Raw genomic sequence first — 16,692 nt, 5'->3', positions numbered from 1 at the left:
TGATCTCATGATCAGTTGACTCAGCAGAGACACAGAATGAAACCTGGGACCTCTCTAGCCGGTATGAGTCAGTTCTACTTTAAGTAGTTCACTTACTAATAATGAGTGTTGCCGCCAATCTTTGTCATTGCTCTTTTTACGTGAGTAAAAATGAAAGAAAGTTAATTGACAGATCACAGGATTAAAGGAGGTTATGTTCAATGGTATAATATCCATGAGGTGAAGTGAAAATCTTCTGACCTCTGCCCGCTGCGGTGATGTAGAGGCGGCACTGGGGCTGGAAGATTGTGCAGAGATAGTGCTGGTCTCTAGTCCGTTGTGCAATGCCTGATCACATCTGATTTGGCGGTGATGCCAGTTCACTGCAGACTTGCTGAAAACTGGTGAATGTAGTAAGTTAAAAATGAACTACTGAGGATGGAATGTACACTCCTGGGTGCTTCTCCTGCCTCGTGTTAAATTTGCAGGCCACTGCTCAGCTCCTGCCAATAGCCTTCTTCCCCTGGACTCTCCCGAGGACTTTGCTGGTATTTGTCTCAGCCGAGCTTACTGCCTCCCCTTGCTGCAGCTTGCCAGTCTTATCCTGATAAGAGTGACAGACCCATGTGCTCTGGCCCTGCAGTCAGCCTCATCGGAAATGTGCACTGCCATTTGAGCACAATCTCATTTCTAGCCCAATGTTTCTCAAAGTAGAAAGAGAGTATAGACTTTCCTTGAAATCTGCACTGTGATAGGTCAGAACAATCTAATTTGGGAAGTGTTTTTCTAAAGCTATGTTTCCTTCAGTTGTTCTTCAGAAAGTCCAATTAAGATTTTATATATTTCTTTGATCTGACTATGGAAATGCCAGCATGGGGCTCACCCTGGGAACCCACTGTGTTAATGGGGAGAATTTTCTCCCCATCAGGGGGGTTGTGGGGGAGAGGGCGGGAGTGTGCACGCAGCCGATCACCGCCTGCGATTGGCTGGGCGCCGCCATTTTACGTGGGCAGGCCAATTAAGGCCCGCCCAGAGTCACATGTGCCCGGAATCGCTGAGCGCTCCCTGTGCAGGTGGTGGGGGGTTTGCCTGAGTCGGGGCCTGCGCAGAAATCTCCCTGAGGCACAGAGCTGCCTCAGGGAAATTAGTTTAAGTTTAAAAAATTTTAATAAAGGAAAAATAAATATTTTAGGACATGTCGCCTCGTGTGAAACTGTCACATGAGCTGGAACATGTCTATGAATTTTATTAAAATTTTTTTCAAACCTTTAAAAACCTTCAGGAAACCTCATCCCACATGTGGATGAGGTTCCATGAAAAATGCAAAGGCCGCCTGGGCTCTTTGCCTGCCTGCCAACTTTAAGGTTGGACGGGCAGCTCAGTTTATTGTTTTAATTGATAGTTAACCGGCCTTAATAGGCCTTTGACAGTTCAGAGGCACGCAGCCAACTCAGGTGCGCGCCCGCCGAACTGAAAACCTGAATGACGCGTGGTGACGTCGGGACGCATGCCCAACATCACCGTGCATCATTTTATACCTCGGGGGCAGGGCCAAAGATTCTGCCCGTATGTGTCCAAGAGGAAAAGGAAGGACAAGCAAAGGATGCATAGCCGACAAATCGGGTTGCATCACTCCTTCAACTACCTGCCAAGCCACATATCTTGTCCGAGGTAGTAATACCTCAATGTGTCAGAGGAACAGTACTGCAGAGGTTCTGTGTCAAAGCTGTACATATGCTTGAAGCAGACCAGCAGCCAAGCTTCAGTACAGGCCAATAGCAATGAAGGTGACATAGCTTTCAATTTCTACATCAGGATCCTTTCAGGCTCCCACAGGGCATATCATCCACCTCCGCCAGTCTGCTATCCACAGGAACATACTATAGGGATCATAACGCTTCAGGTGCCTTGGCCAAGGGAGGGAGCAGTGGCTCAGTATGTCCTGTGAAAAATAGTCTTTCCCATCACTGCAGTGTGACACTTGATGCACAATTTGTCTAGCAGAGGGATATTCACATGAACCTCATCAAACCCAGAAGACTCCCATGAGCAGCAAGACACAGAATAAAAAGATTTAAAAGAAGTTGTGCAGCCTGCATAAGACCTTAGATAAACTCTCACAGATTAAACATTTGGCTAAGTATTCCACGGACTACAGAGACCCACACATTGGCCAGTTGCAATCCACTCAGTGTTGTCTATTGGGAAAACTCCACTGCAGGCAGCAAATCTCATTAATCAACAGAGCCAATTTCGCCACCACCAGCATATACCCTCTGGCCAAGTAACTACTGAATGCTGTCAAATAGTTATTCATAAGTGTTTGTGTGTGTGGCCCTGCTGTTGTGGATCATTGTGATTGCCTTTTCTGATTATAGGCTGTTGACTTTAGTCTGCTCCTTTTACTTATTCCCTCAATGGCTGGGAGGTGTCAGCTGTGGCTCAGTCCATAGCACCCTCGCCTTTGAATCAGAGGGTTGTGGGTTCACGTCCCACTCCCGGAAACCAAGAACTGTGATTGTACTCGAAAGAGTTGCAATCTGTGACTGTTGATAACTCGAAAGAGTTTCTCCACTCTTCTGAGGTGTCAGCTTTGGCTCAGTTCATAGCACCCTCGCCTTTGAATCAGAGGGTTGTGGGTTCACGTCCCACTCCCGGAAACCAAGAACTGTGATTGTACTCGAAAGAGTTGCAATCTGTGACTGTTGATAACTCGAAAGAGTTTCCCTCAATGGCTGGGAGGTGTCAGCTGTGGCTCAGTTCATAGCACCCTCGCCTTTGAATCAGAGGGTTGTGGGTTCATGTCCCACTCCTGGAAACCAAAGAACTGTGATTGTACTTGGAAGAGTTGCAATCTGTGACTGTTGATAACTCGAAAGAGTTTCCCTCAATGGCTGGGAGGTGTCAGCTGTGGTTCAGTTCATAGCACCCTCGCCTTTGAATCAGAGGGTTGTGGGTTCATGTCCCACTCCCGGAAACCAAGAACTGTGGTTGTGCTCGAAAGAGTTGCAATCTGTGACTGTTGATAACTCAAAAGAGTTTCCCTCAATGGCTGAAGTCAGTGGCATGGTTGCGTGCCAAGTAGTTGATGCCTGTACCGAAGCATTATGGTATGTATGCAACAAGCCTCTGCACAGCAGTGTCATAGCTTCTTGGCTGAAGCCTCCTTAAGTACTATTCTTCTTATATATTGAGGTAAAATGATCTCTGTCAATATGTGTAGTTTGACAGGTAGTTGATGGCATGATAAATACTCTGGTGCAAGCTGATCTACTGAGTATCCCTCTGTTGCTTGTCTAAAATGGCCTTCTACTTCCTTGAGTTGGGTCTTCAGATGATGGCTGAGTTTAGATGTGGAGCTATCCAGGAGCCAGAACATTCATGGTGTCAGCTTGAGCCATGCTTCTGCTGCTGGACCTGGCTCTCTGCCTCTGCACTATCTGTGAATCTCTTGGCATTGCCTCACTCCTGCATTTGCAAACTAGACAAGAGTACATGTTCTATAGTGGAGCCCAAGGCCTGTGTCAGTGGTGAGGTGTGGGGGGAGAGGGGGTGAGAGTTGATGGGGGGTTCCAATCCTGCTAGCCCTAGATGGTAGAATTCATTCTTCTGAATCCTTCACTCCTGCTCAGATTTACCTGTGTAAATACGCTTCACAATGGCCTTCAGCTATTTCAGCTTCACAGCTGCTCAGAGAGAACCCTTCTTTTACAATCAGGCTGCATGAAATCTCCATCCCTCTGCTTCGCAATTGAAAGAACAGATAAGATGGTCCTTCAGACATTAGTGGAATGATTTTCTGAATGTTCATACCCAGCAGGGAGCTTATCCATTAGTACTGTATAACAGGAAATCACAGGCGCAGTACTCATAATGTTCACCTTATTAAAATGAATGGACGGGAAATTGTGGCAGTCATGCCTGTGATTTTCTGATGTGCTCCCTGTAGACAAGACTTCCCCTCGAAGCACACATTTGGAAAAGTGTCCCTCCATTTCCTGTTTCTCCATTGCCTCCACAATCACTTCCTCTATCCCATTGTGATCTGTGAGTCATCCCACGTAAACTCCTTGTTAACACTGAAGAAATCCTAATGGAATCTAATGTGGCACTTGGAAGGACACTGGTTGCTGTGAAGGTCTATGGCAGTGGCCTGGTGAAATTGCTTCTGTCCTATTCCTGTGTGTGAGTTTGCTGAACTCAGCCATGAATACAGTAAAGTGCAGTAGTTGGTTTCGTTGCTCCTTGGTTTTTTTCACATTGTTTAAAAATTGCAATTGTTTCAAATGTAGCCAGACATTAAGGTTACTTTGGCCAATATTAATGTGTTTACAAATTCTAGTGCTAGTTTGCAGCAACAAATTATAGCAATTGAATAAAAACACCAGTTGAGCCCATTATTGGCAATGTGTGGGTGTGGGGGTGGAATAAATACAATTAACTAAAGTAATTGCATATCCTAAACAGTATAATGTTGTACTTCACCAATTCTAGAAGACACATTTGGATGAGACTTTAATAGCAGTGGAAGACTAAAACCAATACAATTCAAATTCCATTCAACAAAAGAGAATATGGGGATGTGCAGCATACTAATAAATATGCAGACATTACATATTAATGCGAATACTGCAGGATTCCTGGATCTGTCATATTTATGCTCCCAGCTGATACATATATGAAGAATTTCCTCAAAAGGTGTAACCAGCATAACTTACACTGATCTTCCGTCATCAATTCACAGCCAACTTTCCTGAAAATCTCATGAGCATGTGCTGGTACATAGGCAGGAGTGGAAAACAGTGCAATCAGTGCCCAAAAATCCCAGAACTTTGTTTATTCCTAAATTTTCCATTGTTTTCAAGGTTCCATTATTCTGCATGGAGAGAAGCCTCAGCCACAAACCTGAATGCTCCATAGAATAACATTGAGAGGGCTCAAGGGATCTGGGATTGCTATTATTTTGGAACAGTTTGATGGAGGGCTACTGATTTTGCAACAAGTATATGGAATAGATGGACTAGAGAATGAATTAACTCTGCAAAGCATGCCCAGTCCAGTTGCATAATATTAAGCAAGACCACCGTGTGTGTGTGTGCACCTGTGTAGTACCAGAGTGTACACTGGCATTGATTTTGTCAGTAATGTTTTGAAGCAGACAAATAGCCTCATCTGACAGGGTGTGGGATGAGGTTGGAGGCGTGAAAATTGCGGTCATCATGAAGCTCAAAAGGTGCCGTATAGAAAGGCTATTTCTTCTTGTATAATTTGCTCCCAATGGGCTTTTTGAAGAAAGCAGATTCTTGTTGTTCCCCACTGGGTATGATCGACGGTCCAGCATTCAACCAAAATGACACTGGAAAGTGAAGTGTTCCCCCTGCTTGCAGGAGAAACTGGCACACAATACCAAGCAGCAGGTCAAGACTGACAGAGGCATTCCCAATACTCATTCCCTGACGCCAGCAGAGGAGGAGGCCCTGGAATAAGTGGCTCACAGGGTAACCAAACAAATGCAAATAGTGAGACAGGAGTGTCAGCCAAAAAGAGTGAGGAGACATACATGTGTTCACCAAAGGACATCTGAATTGGCTGAAGACTGGTATCTGAAATGCTGGGGACCTCCGGAGCAGGCCGAGATGGATCATCTACTCGGCACTTCTGGCTGAAAATTGTAGCAAGTGCTTCAGCCTTATCTTTTGCACTGATGTCCTGGGCTCCTCCATCATTGAGGATGGGGATATTTGTGGAGCCTCCTCCTTCAGTGAGTTGTTTAATTGTCCACCATCCAGTTGTGGGCAATAAATGCTGGCCCAGCCATCGAAGCCCACATCCTGTGAATGAATTTTTTAAAATGCTCCGCATCAGGCATGTTTGGGATGAAGAGATGTGAAGCCCTTAACTTCTAAATGCTTGTGTTTTCTCATGCAAGCGTTGGCACTCCTGAAGGAAAGACCAGGAGCCTATTGTCCACCTCTGAGGAGGAGGAGGAGGGCCCTCAGAAGGTACACCATCACATCATTCCCCCAGCTCTCCACCAGTGCACATGGTTTTCACTTTGGTGGATATGCGCTTGAGATTAGGTTCAGGGTCATTAGCTGGTGAGCACATCACAAACACACCAGAACAGTTGATGGAGGCTGTAATACAGGAAGACAATTGGAGGACTGTGGGAGGCCAGGCCCATGCTGAGCCCCAGGCTAATCATGTGCCTCTAGCTTGTTGGGAATGTGGTTTCAACACTGAAGCAGGTTCTGGTTTGCCAGCTGAACTGTTCACTGCAACAGAGAATGCGACAACTCAGGCAGAGAAAACCAAGTCTAAGCCATCACCTGATCAGCACCAAGGATTAGCTCCAGATAAAGGAGAGGGCCCAAGCTAACCCCGGATCTAATACAACCATCTTCTGCTAATGACCCAGAATCATCTGAAACAACCAATTCTCCTTAGGGCAAGCAAGCTAAAAATAGAACCTTTGAGAGCTACAGGCGCAGATAAGGGAACATCTGGGTGAGCTCTCACCAGTATCCTGCTTGTTTACTAACACAAAACAGTCTTTCCTATTCTTCACAGCAGTGGCTGCATTCTCCCTCTCTCTCTCTTTGTCTCTGTGACTGTGTCCAAAAAGCAGCTGTCCCTTTTCTGTGTCAAGATGTGAAAACTGTCACTTGATCCTCAATAGGTTTTGGCTTGGGTTCCTTTCCCTATGACAACCAGATCACATGAGCCTGTCTACAGGCAGAGGTTTAGTATGACATCATCTTCCCAATCCAGAACATCCTGTTTCACCTTAAGTTAGAGATATTTGAAAACATAACCGTCTTGTAAAGTCCAGTGTTCATAACACCTCCCCTGCTAAAAATGAAAACAGCATTACCATGGTAATGATTTTTTTCCATAATACTGTCAAACTACAAGTTACCACATTGGTAACATTTTAACAACTAACTTATTACGCACAATACAGGTAACATTCTTTCCGCTTTTGTCACATATTTCACTGTTAAACATTCTGTCTTGACAATATTATAAGCCTTAACCCACAAGAACCAACCATGTGTGACAATTAAGATTTGCAGTCCAGCTTTCATAAGTTGTTTGAGTCCAAACTCTCTTGTAAATGAGTTTCTTTTTCTACTACAAAAACAGAATTACCTGGAAAAACTCAGCAGGTCTGGCAGCATCGGTGGAGAAGAAATCAGTTAACGTTTCGAGTCTTCATGACCCTTCGGCAGAACTGAGTATAGTTAGGAGAAAGGTGAAATATAAGCTGGTCTAAGGTGGGGGGGCGGGGGGAGAGAGAAGTTGAGGGTGGGATGATTGTGGAGATAAGCAAGCAGTGATAGGAGCAGATAATCAAAAGATGTCACAGACAAAAGGATCAAAGAGGTGTTGAAGGTGGTGATATTGTCTAAGAAAAGTGCTAATTAAGGATGGAAGACAGGATACTCAAGGTACAGCTCTAGTGGGGGTGGGGTGGAAAGACTAACAAAGTTTTAGTTTTAGATTTAAAAATAATGGAAATAGGTGGGAAAAGAAGAATCTATATAAATTATTGAAAAAAAAGGGAGGGGGGAGAAACGGGGTGGGGATGGGGGGAGGGGGAGTTTAAGATCTAAAGTTGTTGAATTCAATATTCTTTTTCTACTTATCGATTCACATTCTTTCAATATCTGCATTTTGCATAGTCTGTATGGCTTTTCCATGTCCTTGGTTAAAAGCTTGTGTTTTGGTTTTGCATCCTTCATAGTCCTTTTTAAAATCTGTCTTGGATTGGTCATAGTCTGGACGCTGGGATAGTATTCGTGATGGGCCTTGCACCATTAACCAGCCGGGGATCTAAAGGTTCGTGATCCTCGTACCCCATTCATTGAAAACAAAATGTCCTGTAAAATTACATTCAGTGGCATTTAGGTTAACTACCTCGTAAACAAATTAAATTTATGTCTCGCCACATCATAGCAGCATCTGATATCTTCCATTTTACCCATCACTTGTAAAATTTAGAACTGATCTCATGACCTTTTGCCCTCCTACCACCTCCTACTCCGCTCTTTCAGGCCCAGTAAAATTCGGTCCCACATGTGCAGTTCCCAAGAACTTCATTCCATGAATCATCCTTGGGTTTTGGCTTTTTAATCCAATTGATTCCTTGTACAGTTTTACGCACTCCTTCCCATCTTGTGATTTCCACTGTGATCAAACCCATTTACTACTCTGTGTTGCAGTTACATTCATGAAAGCCTTCCTCAGATTAAGTTTTGAATCAAGAATCACTTGATCAATTATAATGCCCTAATGTTAATAACCACTAATACAAAAGATTTATATGTGACAAATATGTGTCCTAAAGGAATATAGATTATCTAAATGCTTTCTTTTATTTACGGTAGGCTTTGCATTGGTAACTTCAAAAAATTGATAAGAATGAGGCTCATTTAACTAGAATTTGCCTGCAGGCTATCTTGGGCACAAACCGATAAGTGACTAACAGATCTGTTCCATCAGGTAACCTCTGATTATGTTATAGAGTTTAAAACTAATAAATATTTCAGATGCCATCAAGCACCAGATGCCTGAGGAACGCTTTACCGCTTTTCCACATTCATCTTTTCACTGCGTTAAGTAGAACTGACTGCAGAATCAATGGAAGCCTTCCTCATGATTGTATGGTTTATCAAACACATGATTGGGGAACTGTAGAGACCTGTTTTCTTGCTGCAGGCTTCCAAACCTAGTTTGAATTTTAAGGATTCCAGTTTTATCTGCCCTAACATTATTTCTGGCTTAAAATTCCAGGTCTTTCAGCAGTTCCACTTATTGAAGCAATGGTTGGTTTCCAGTGTAAGGTGATTACTTGTGTAGTGATGAAGCTGCTCATTTTAAATTTCTGTTTGAATGGATTTGTACAATGTTGACGGTTGGCCTGTAGGCTTGGCCACCCTTGGGCTTTCAATTGTTTTTGAGCTTGAAACCTGACAGTGAGGTGGGGAAGATTTTCCAACTACACTGACTATCTGTCAATGTGTCACCAGTTGTTTGTCACTGAGATGCAGCAAAAGCAGTAATACTCACTTTAACAGAAATTTGTGAATTTAATTATAATTTCCAGCAAAAATATGTTTTAAATCTTTTTTTTTTCACATCCTACTGCGACTACAGTGTTCATTGTTTCTATACAGTGTATGGTGGGTGAATGGGCATGCAAGTGCCGTAGTTTGGCATGGGGGGCACAAACAGCCATGAGAGGTGGTTGGAAGGGCGGAGCTTGACATCGGAGGCATAAGGAGCCATGGTGGATGGGGCGGGTAATGGGTGGAAGGGCAGAGTCTGGCATTGGAGGTATGAGGGGCCACGTCTGACATACAAGGATGCCTGTAAGCGAGACTTCAAGTTGACTGGGATTGGAGTCGATGCAGAGGAAGTCCTCGCTGCTGACTGAAGTGCCTGGAGACAAGCAGTCAGGAATGGCGTGGTAAAAACAGAGGACAGAAGAAATGACCAGATGGCAGAAAACAGAGCCCAGCAGAAGGAAAAAACAACAGTCAACCTCAGGCCAAATCTATTCACCTGTGCCAGCTGTGGAAGGGACAGCCACTCACAGCTCTGCCTCTATAGATGATATTCAATCCAGAAGTGACATACAGTCTGGGCGCAGTACATCATCTGCCAAGATGGATGCCATGCTCGTATTGATTTTTAATATCAGTCCTCACAACTCTCTGTAGATGCTAACTGCTCTAAAATGGATGGGACAGTTCTCCAATTTCTGTCTGGTAATAGAGGGACCTTCACCTTGGGTGTGTAAATAAGCTTGGAACATTATTCAACCTAACAGAGCATAACAAGGGACTACAATTAACGCATACACTGGCCAACTATCTGGGTCACAAGTCACAATAGTACATTGTGGTAAAATCTTAAATATGGGAATCTCAAGTGAAATTGTTGTGAAGTAAGTGAAACTCACCATCACTTCAGCTGCGTTTATGGTAATTTCACACATACAGTGATAAGAAAGCCAAATGAAGTCAGTTATCATGATGGAACATCAGCTTGTGGTTTGAAACTGCACCCATTACAAGCAAGCATGCCCAGAGGAAAATCAAATAATTTTAATATCTATATTTTACCCGTTTATTAAGAATCTAGGAACAGGACTAGGTCATTCAGTCTCTTAAATCTATTCTGTCATCCAATTAGATCATGGCTGATCTTTATCTTAATTCCATCTACCTGCCTTGACCCCATAACCATCATCTAGAAGGACAAGAGTGCCAGGCACATGGGGCAGGATTTTTCAGTCAGCGTGCGGGGTTGGGCCCAACATGCTGACGCGTAAAATGACGCACGATGATATTGGGCGTGCATCCCGACATCCTTCATTCAGAGGGCGTGCGACAAAGTCAGCTGCGCAACTGCTGAAATGTAAATGGCCTATTAAGGCCATTAACAGAGTAATTATTGTGATTGTTAACACTGCCGTCCAACCTTAAGGTTGGCGGGCAAGCAAAAAGCCCAAGCGGCCTTCGTGTTTTTTGGGAAACCTCATCAACGAGCGCAATGAAGTTTCCTAAAGCTTTTGTTAAATAAGTTTAAAAATTTAATAAATATAAAAACATGTCCCATCTCATGTGACACAGTCACATGAGAGGACATGTTTAAATAAATTTTTAAAACCTTTTATTTAATTTTTTGAACATCGATTCAATCTCTGTGCCTCAGGGAGATTGAAGCGCTCTTTCACGCGCAAGCGCGAACTGTGCACGAGGCCCAGCTCTCCCTCCTCCTCCCACCCGCACAGGTAGCGCTCAGCGCTGCCGCTTGCAATCCATGATGGGCGGGCCTTAATTGGCCCACCCGCGTAAAATGGCGGCGCGGCGGCGATCAGCTCCGCTACCGCCCATGCCCGCTCCCCCCAAGCCCGCCCACTGCCTGAAAAATTCAGGCCTTGGGAACGCCACCTCCTGGAAGCTCCCTTCCAAGCCACTCACCGCCCTAGCTTGGAACTATATCGCTGTTCCTTCACTGTTGCTGGTTCAAACTCCCAGAGATCACTTCCCAACAGCACTGTGGGTGTACCTACGGCACATGGATTGCAGTGGTTCAAGAAGGCAGCTCATCACCACCTCCTCAAGGGCAAGTAGGGATGGGCAATAAATGCTGGCCCAGCCAGCGACGCCCACATCCCATGAATTAATAAAAAAAACTCTTGTCTAACAAAAATCTGCCAATCTCAGTTTTGAAGTTTACAATTGGCCTGGCTTCAAGAGCTTTTTGGCGGCTAGAGTTCCAGATCTCCACTACCATTTGACATCACCCCTGAGCAACCTAACTGTAATTTAAGGTTATATTCCCTTGCTCTGAACAACTCACCAAAAGAAATGGTTTCTCTCTATCTACCCTATAAAATTATTTAATCACCTTTGTTATGATTGCGAGGTTTGATAAGGTGGTTATATTTTAAACTGTCTACTTTAATTCAAAGTAAAATGGAACACTGAATTGGGACATGTAACCTCTTACTAGAACTGCTTGATGATAAGTCCATGTGACCTGGTTGCCATGGGGACAAGGGCCCCAATTCAAATCCTATTGAAAACAAGGGCCAGAATTTTTCCCTCATTGGGCGGGCTTGGTGGGAGCGGGCGGGGGTGGTCACCAAGCCGACTGCCGCCCGCGATTGGCTCTGCGCCGTGATTTCACATGGGCGGGCCAATTAACGCCCGTCTTGCGTGGATTGCAAGCGACAGTGCTGAGCGTTGCCTGTGCAGGTGGGGGGAGGAGGGAGAGTCAGGCCTCACGTGCAGTTCGCGCTTCAATCTCCCTGAGGCACGGAGTTGCCCCAGGGAGATTGAAGTGCTTTTTTAAAAAATTAATAAAGGCACTTAAAATTTAATGAAACATGTCCCCTCATGTGACTGCATCACATGAGATGGGACATGCTTTTAACATCAAAAGAAAGTTTTTATTTAATTTGCATTAGCTTTAGGAAACCTCATCCCGCTCGTGGATGAGGTTTCCTAAAAAATGTAAAGGCCACTTGGCCTTTTCGCCTGCCCGCCAACCGTTAGGTTGGGCGGGCAGTGTAAATTTCCGGTTAATTACATTTTTAATGGCCTTAATAGGCCTTTCAATTATCGGCCGGCGCATGCCTGCCGAACATAATATCATGCGAGTGCGCAATGACGTCAGAACGCATGCCCGATGTCATCGTGTGGCATATTATGTTCGGGCGTGTCGGGAACGCGCCGCACGCCGAAGGTAAAACTCTGGCTCTGGCCAAGGTGCAATTTTTTAACACCTGGGGAAAAATATTCCCCCCATTTGCGGGGGGGGCAGGGGGGGTTGTGCGTGGGCGGGCAGGGGTGGGTGCGAACCCGATTGGCGCCCCTGATCGAGGCCACACTACAAATTTACGTGGCAGGGCCAATTAAGGCCTGCCCATCATGACGTTCATCCAGAAGCACTGAGCACTCCCTCTCCCTGTGCGGGCGGTGGTGGGGGGCTTCCCTGAGTCGTTTCCTGCGCTCTTTCACACATGCACGTGGAAGAGTGCTGAAACCGATTAGTTTGACATGTGTAAATTTAAATAAAGAAGAGAAAAAACTTTTAATACATGTCCCCTCATGTGACACTGTCACATGAGCTGGGGCATGTCAAAGAATTAATGTTACGTGAAAAATGTGAAGGCCGCCTGGGCTCTTCGCCTGCCCACCAACATTAAGGTTGGACAGGCAGCTCATTTAATTGAGTTAATTAGTTTTTAAATGGCCTTAATAGGCCTTTGACGGTTCGGTGGGCAAGCAGCTGACTCGGCTGTGCGCCCGCCGAACTGAAAATCTAAATACCGCGTGGTGACGTTGGGACTCCCGCCTGACGTCACCACGTGTCATTTTATGCATTGGTGAGCGGGCCCCGCCCCCGCTCGCCGACTGGAGAATTCAGCCCCTGGAGACAAAAGCAAAGGCAGCTGGTCTTACTGCTACCAGACATACAGACTCAGAGATGCTGCTGCATGTGCAAAGCAGGGAAGAGGTAGCTGTGAGAGCAGTATGCTTCTAAAAGTTGGTTTGTTGTTCTGAAAGAAGAAGGTGGAGCAGACCAGGCTTTTGGAGACTTAAGGACCACGGAGTCACCAAAGTGGACCTTGCAGTTGGAATTCCATTCAACTATGCTCAGAGGATTGGGTGAAGGAGATTTCATTTGCACAGGGCACTGGAAGACTCACCCTGATGTGGCAGGGAGGAAAGAGCCTGCCAAAATGCTAAGAGGGATTTGAACTTCAATCTTCCGGGCTAAATTTCTGCTGAGAGCAGAGTATAAACATGTGAAGTTTTCGGTTGTGTTAAAAAGTTACTAAGGGAAACTTTTCTGTAGTTTAGTGTATTAGCTACCAACTAAGTCATGTTTAGTTGATACAAAAACCAAAAATGCTAGAAAAACTCAGCAGGTCTAACATGCTGAGACCTGTTGAGTTAAGCCTGCTGAGTCTTTCCAGCATTTTCTGTTTTTGTTTCAGATTTCCAGCATCTGCAGTATTTTGCTTTTATCTTAATGTTTAGCTGATGTCCATTTTAGTGTGTTTGTTCCAGTAAAGGTCTTAAAATATGAAATCTTGTCATGTGATACTTTGAATCAGTCACTGAGAATTCAAATCTCTTTTTAAAAGCTATCAGTCTCTCTGGGGTTGTAACATCTTAAACATCTTAATTATTACTGAGAAAAAGAGACACGCTGATGAAGCTTTTCGTCTTGCATTCATCATGACAGTTTGCAAGAATACCATTGGTAAAGAGAACAACAATTTATACTGCATGAGAAGAGCAGTCATTTGTTCCCTGGCGCAATCTCCATGGCAACACCTCTACCAATCAGCACCAACTTAAATGCCCGCCTGAAAATTGATTTGGGGGAACCTTATGAAGTCCCCAGTAGATTTTCAACTTCTGGCCAGCAGTTTTTCAAGTGGAAATCAATGAAAATAAATTGCAAGTCTTCCCCAATAAATTTTCTAAATATGGAGGCTTCACTGCATTTCATTTCAAACTTTGATGGGGGAAGAACAACCTCCAGGCCCTGAAATCAATAGGTAGGCAGGGGCTGAGCGAGTGAAGCCAAAATCTTCCGAAGAACCCAGCAAAGTGAAGGACAGGGAGGCCCTGCCAATCTTAACAGCAGGACTTTATTAACATATTATAGTGAACCCCCCTCTCCCCCATCCAGGTCGAGTAAATGGCCAGTCTGGTTGGTCAGGGGTTGTGGGGTCCTGTTATCAGGCATGGGGTATGGGGTAGAGGGGATATGCTAAAATTGAGGCCCTTGTCTTTTTGAATGTTAGACTACTAAACACTAGTTTTAAAATAATGGTTCTAAATTTACTCTTAGTTTTCTTTACTAATTAAAGCACTTAATACTATTTGTGTATAAATGCCAAAAGAATTTCAATTGAGGGCAGATGCACAATTCAATGTGGAAATTGAAAAGCTGTTGGCAATAGTATGGCATCTTGCACTCTGATTCCACGTTCAAATACTTTGGGCAGCATCAAGTTCCTGTACTTGTATGAAAAATACAAAGTCGACTCACACACAGGGGAGAATTTTTCCTAAGGCGGGTGGGCTGGATGGGGAAGGGCACAGAGCCGATCGCCGCCTGCGATCGGCTCTGCGCCATCATTTTACGCGGGCAGGCCAATTAAGACCTGCCCAGCGTAACGCGTGGCTGGTAGCACTCAGCACTACCTGTGCAGGTGGGGGGAGGAGGGAGAGTCGGGGCCTGCGCTCTTTTACGCATGCGTGTGAAAGCCCGCAGAAATTTCCCTGAGGCACAGAGCTGCCTCAGGGAGATTAAGTAGATAATAAAACTTTTTTTAAAATAAAGTAAAAAATTATTTTAAAATGTCCCCTCATGTGACAGTGTCACTTGAGCTGGGACATGTTTGTGAAGTTTGCAAAATTTATTTAATTATTTCATAAAACCTTCATGAAACCTCATCGCCTGTCGATGAGGTATCCTGAAAATGTGAAGGCCACCTGGGCTCTTCGCCTGCCCGCTAAGCTTAAGGTTGGACAGACAGCATTGTTAATAAGTTAAATTACTTTCTTAATGGCCTTAATAGGCTGTTGACAGTTCAGCGGGTGTGCAGCCGCCTCCAGTGCGCACCCGCCGAACGAAATATTGAAACGACACCGGGATGCACGCCTGATGTCATCTCGCGTCATTTAACGCATCGGCATGTCGGGCCCACCCCTGCACACCGACGGTAAAATATTCTGCCCATACAGTTAATTCAAGTCTACTAATTTGACAATGAATTTGCCCATCTTAATTTACACTTCCTTCTCATTCCTTGCATTGTTAATTTCACAGAGTTTCAATCTGATTGGTTAAGCAGGTACACAAAAAGTGTCCATTCAGCCCATTGTGCCTGTGGGGGCTCTTTGAAAGAGCTATCTATCTAATTAAAGAAAAAGCATTTTTAGCAGTTAACAAGCATGCAAATTCCAAAAGACATTCAGTACTCAAAAGGATCAATCTGCACCATTTAATTTCAGTGACATGGCAGTGGCAAAGTACATGTCTTGCCCTATTTATTCAGGTTCCCTCTAGGTACCACACCATTTCCAGCTTCCATTTCCAGTAACTTGCAGCATAAAGTATCGTTGACATGAAATGGGCAAGGACAAGTCTAACTAACAGCAGTTCATAGCCCTGCCACAGGAAATTTTGGGTCAATGTTTGCAAAGCTATCGTGCAAGTTTCATATCAAGCCATAGATTTTGCAAGAGGCTCCTGAAGTTTGACATTTTAGATTATTACAACAGTAGTACTGTGACAAACCACAGAGCTAGACTAAGTGGGAAAGCAATTAAAGTTCTCACAATCTCTGTTGCAATAAAAGGAAAGATGTTGAAGAAGCATTTTTAGTAACATGAATTTTAGAATTAATATATAAAATATTAATGCACATTACTTATTACTGCAGAATTTTAACTCTTAAAGATTTGCAAGCTATAAAACATAATAGTTTCCTAATTGAGCAGAGTGTGTGGGTTTGTAAATTAACTACATGTTGCAACAACAAGCTCAAAATATCTGGCTCTGTGTATCCCTGAATTTGGGAGTGAGGAGGGAGGGTTAACAACAGTTGAAATTGGTGGTATTGATATATTCTCTGTTCAAACTGAACTCGCACGAATGACACTGAACCACTAGGATGGCAATATGTATAACATTCCAATGGCATTTTTTAAAGCTGGGTGTGATAGGTCAATCTAATTTCCATACTGATGGAAGGACGCCTTGTGACATGCAAAGCACTCCATGAGCCTGCCTGCTTGATATTCTTTCCCTCGACAGCTACCCTGACATGGTGCTGGGGACTAACTATGCAAATCACTATTTAAACAGTTCAGTTCATTGAACAGCTACACATTGTGCTGAGCTGTTTCCAGTGGAAAATGTGATTGAATGGGACTTTTTTTTTTCACCAGGGAGCTTAATTTTGATATATGCTAACAGTAATAAAATCTAGTGGAAGTAACAGCCAAGAGCATGTTCCATGTCATGTCACCATTGCTGTGGCCACATCCTGCATGTGCCACAAGGTTTTTCTTTGCTCTGAACAAGTCTAACACTGGGCAGAAAACAGGAACTTGCAGTTATCTCTCCCTCCTCTTCAAAACCCACCGTACTGCCCACTCGCTGTCTACC

This window comes from Cetorhinus maximus, chromosome 3 (assembly GCF_964194155.1).
Source record: "Cetorhinus maximus chromosome 3, sCetMax3.hap1.1, whole genome shotgun sequence".
Taxonomy (NCBI): domain Eukaryota; kingdom Metazoa; phylum Chordata; class Chondrichthyes; order Lamniformes; family Cetorhinidae; genus Cetorhinus; species Cetorhinus maximus.
This window is presented reverse-complemented; position numbering follows the sequence as displayed.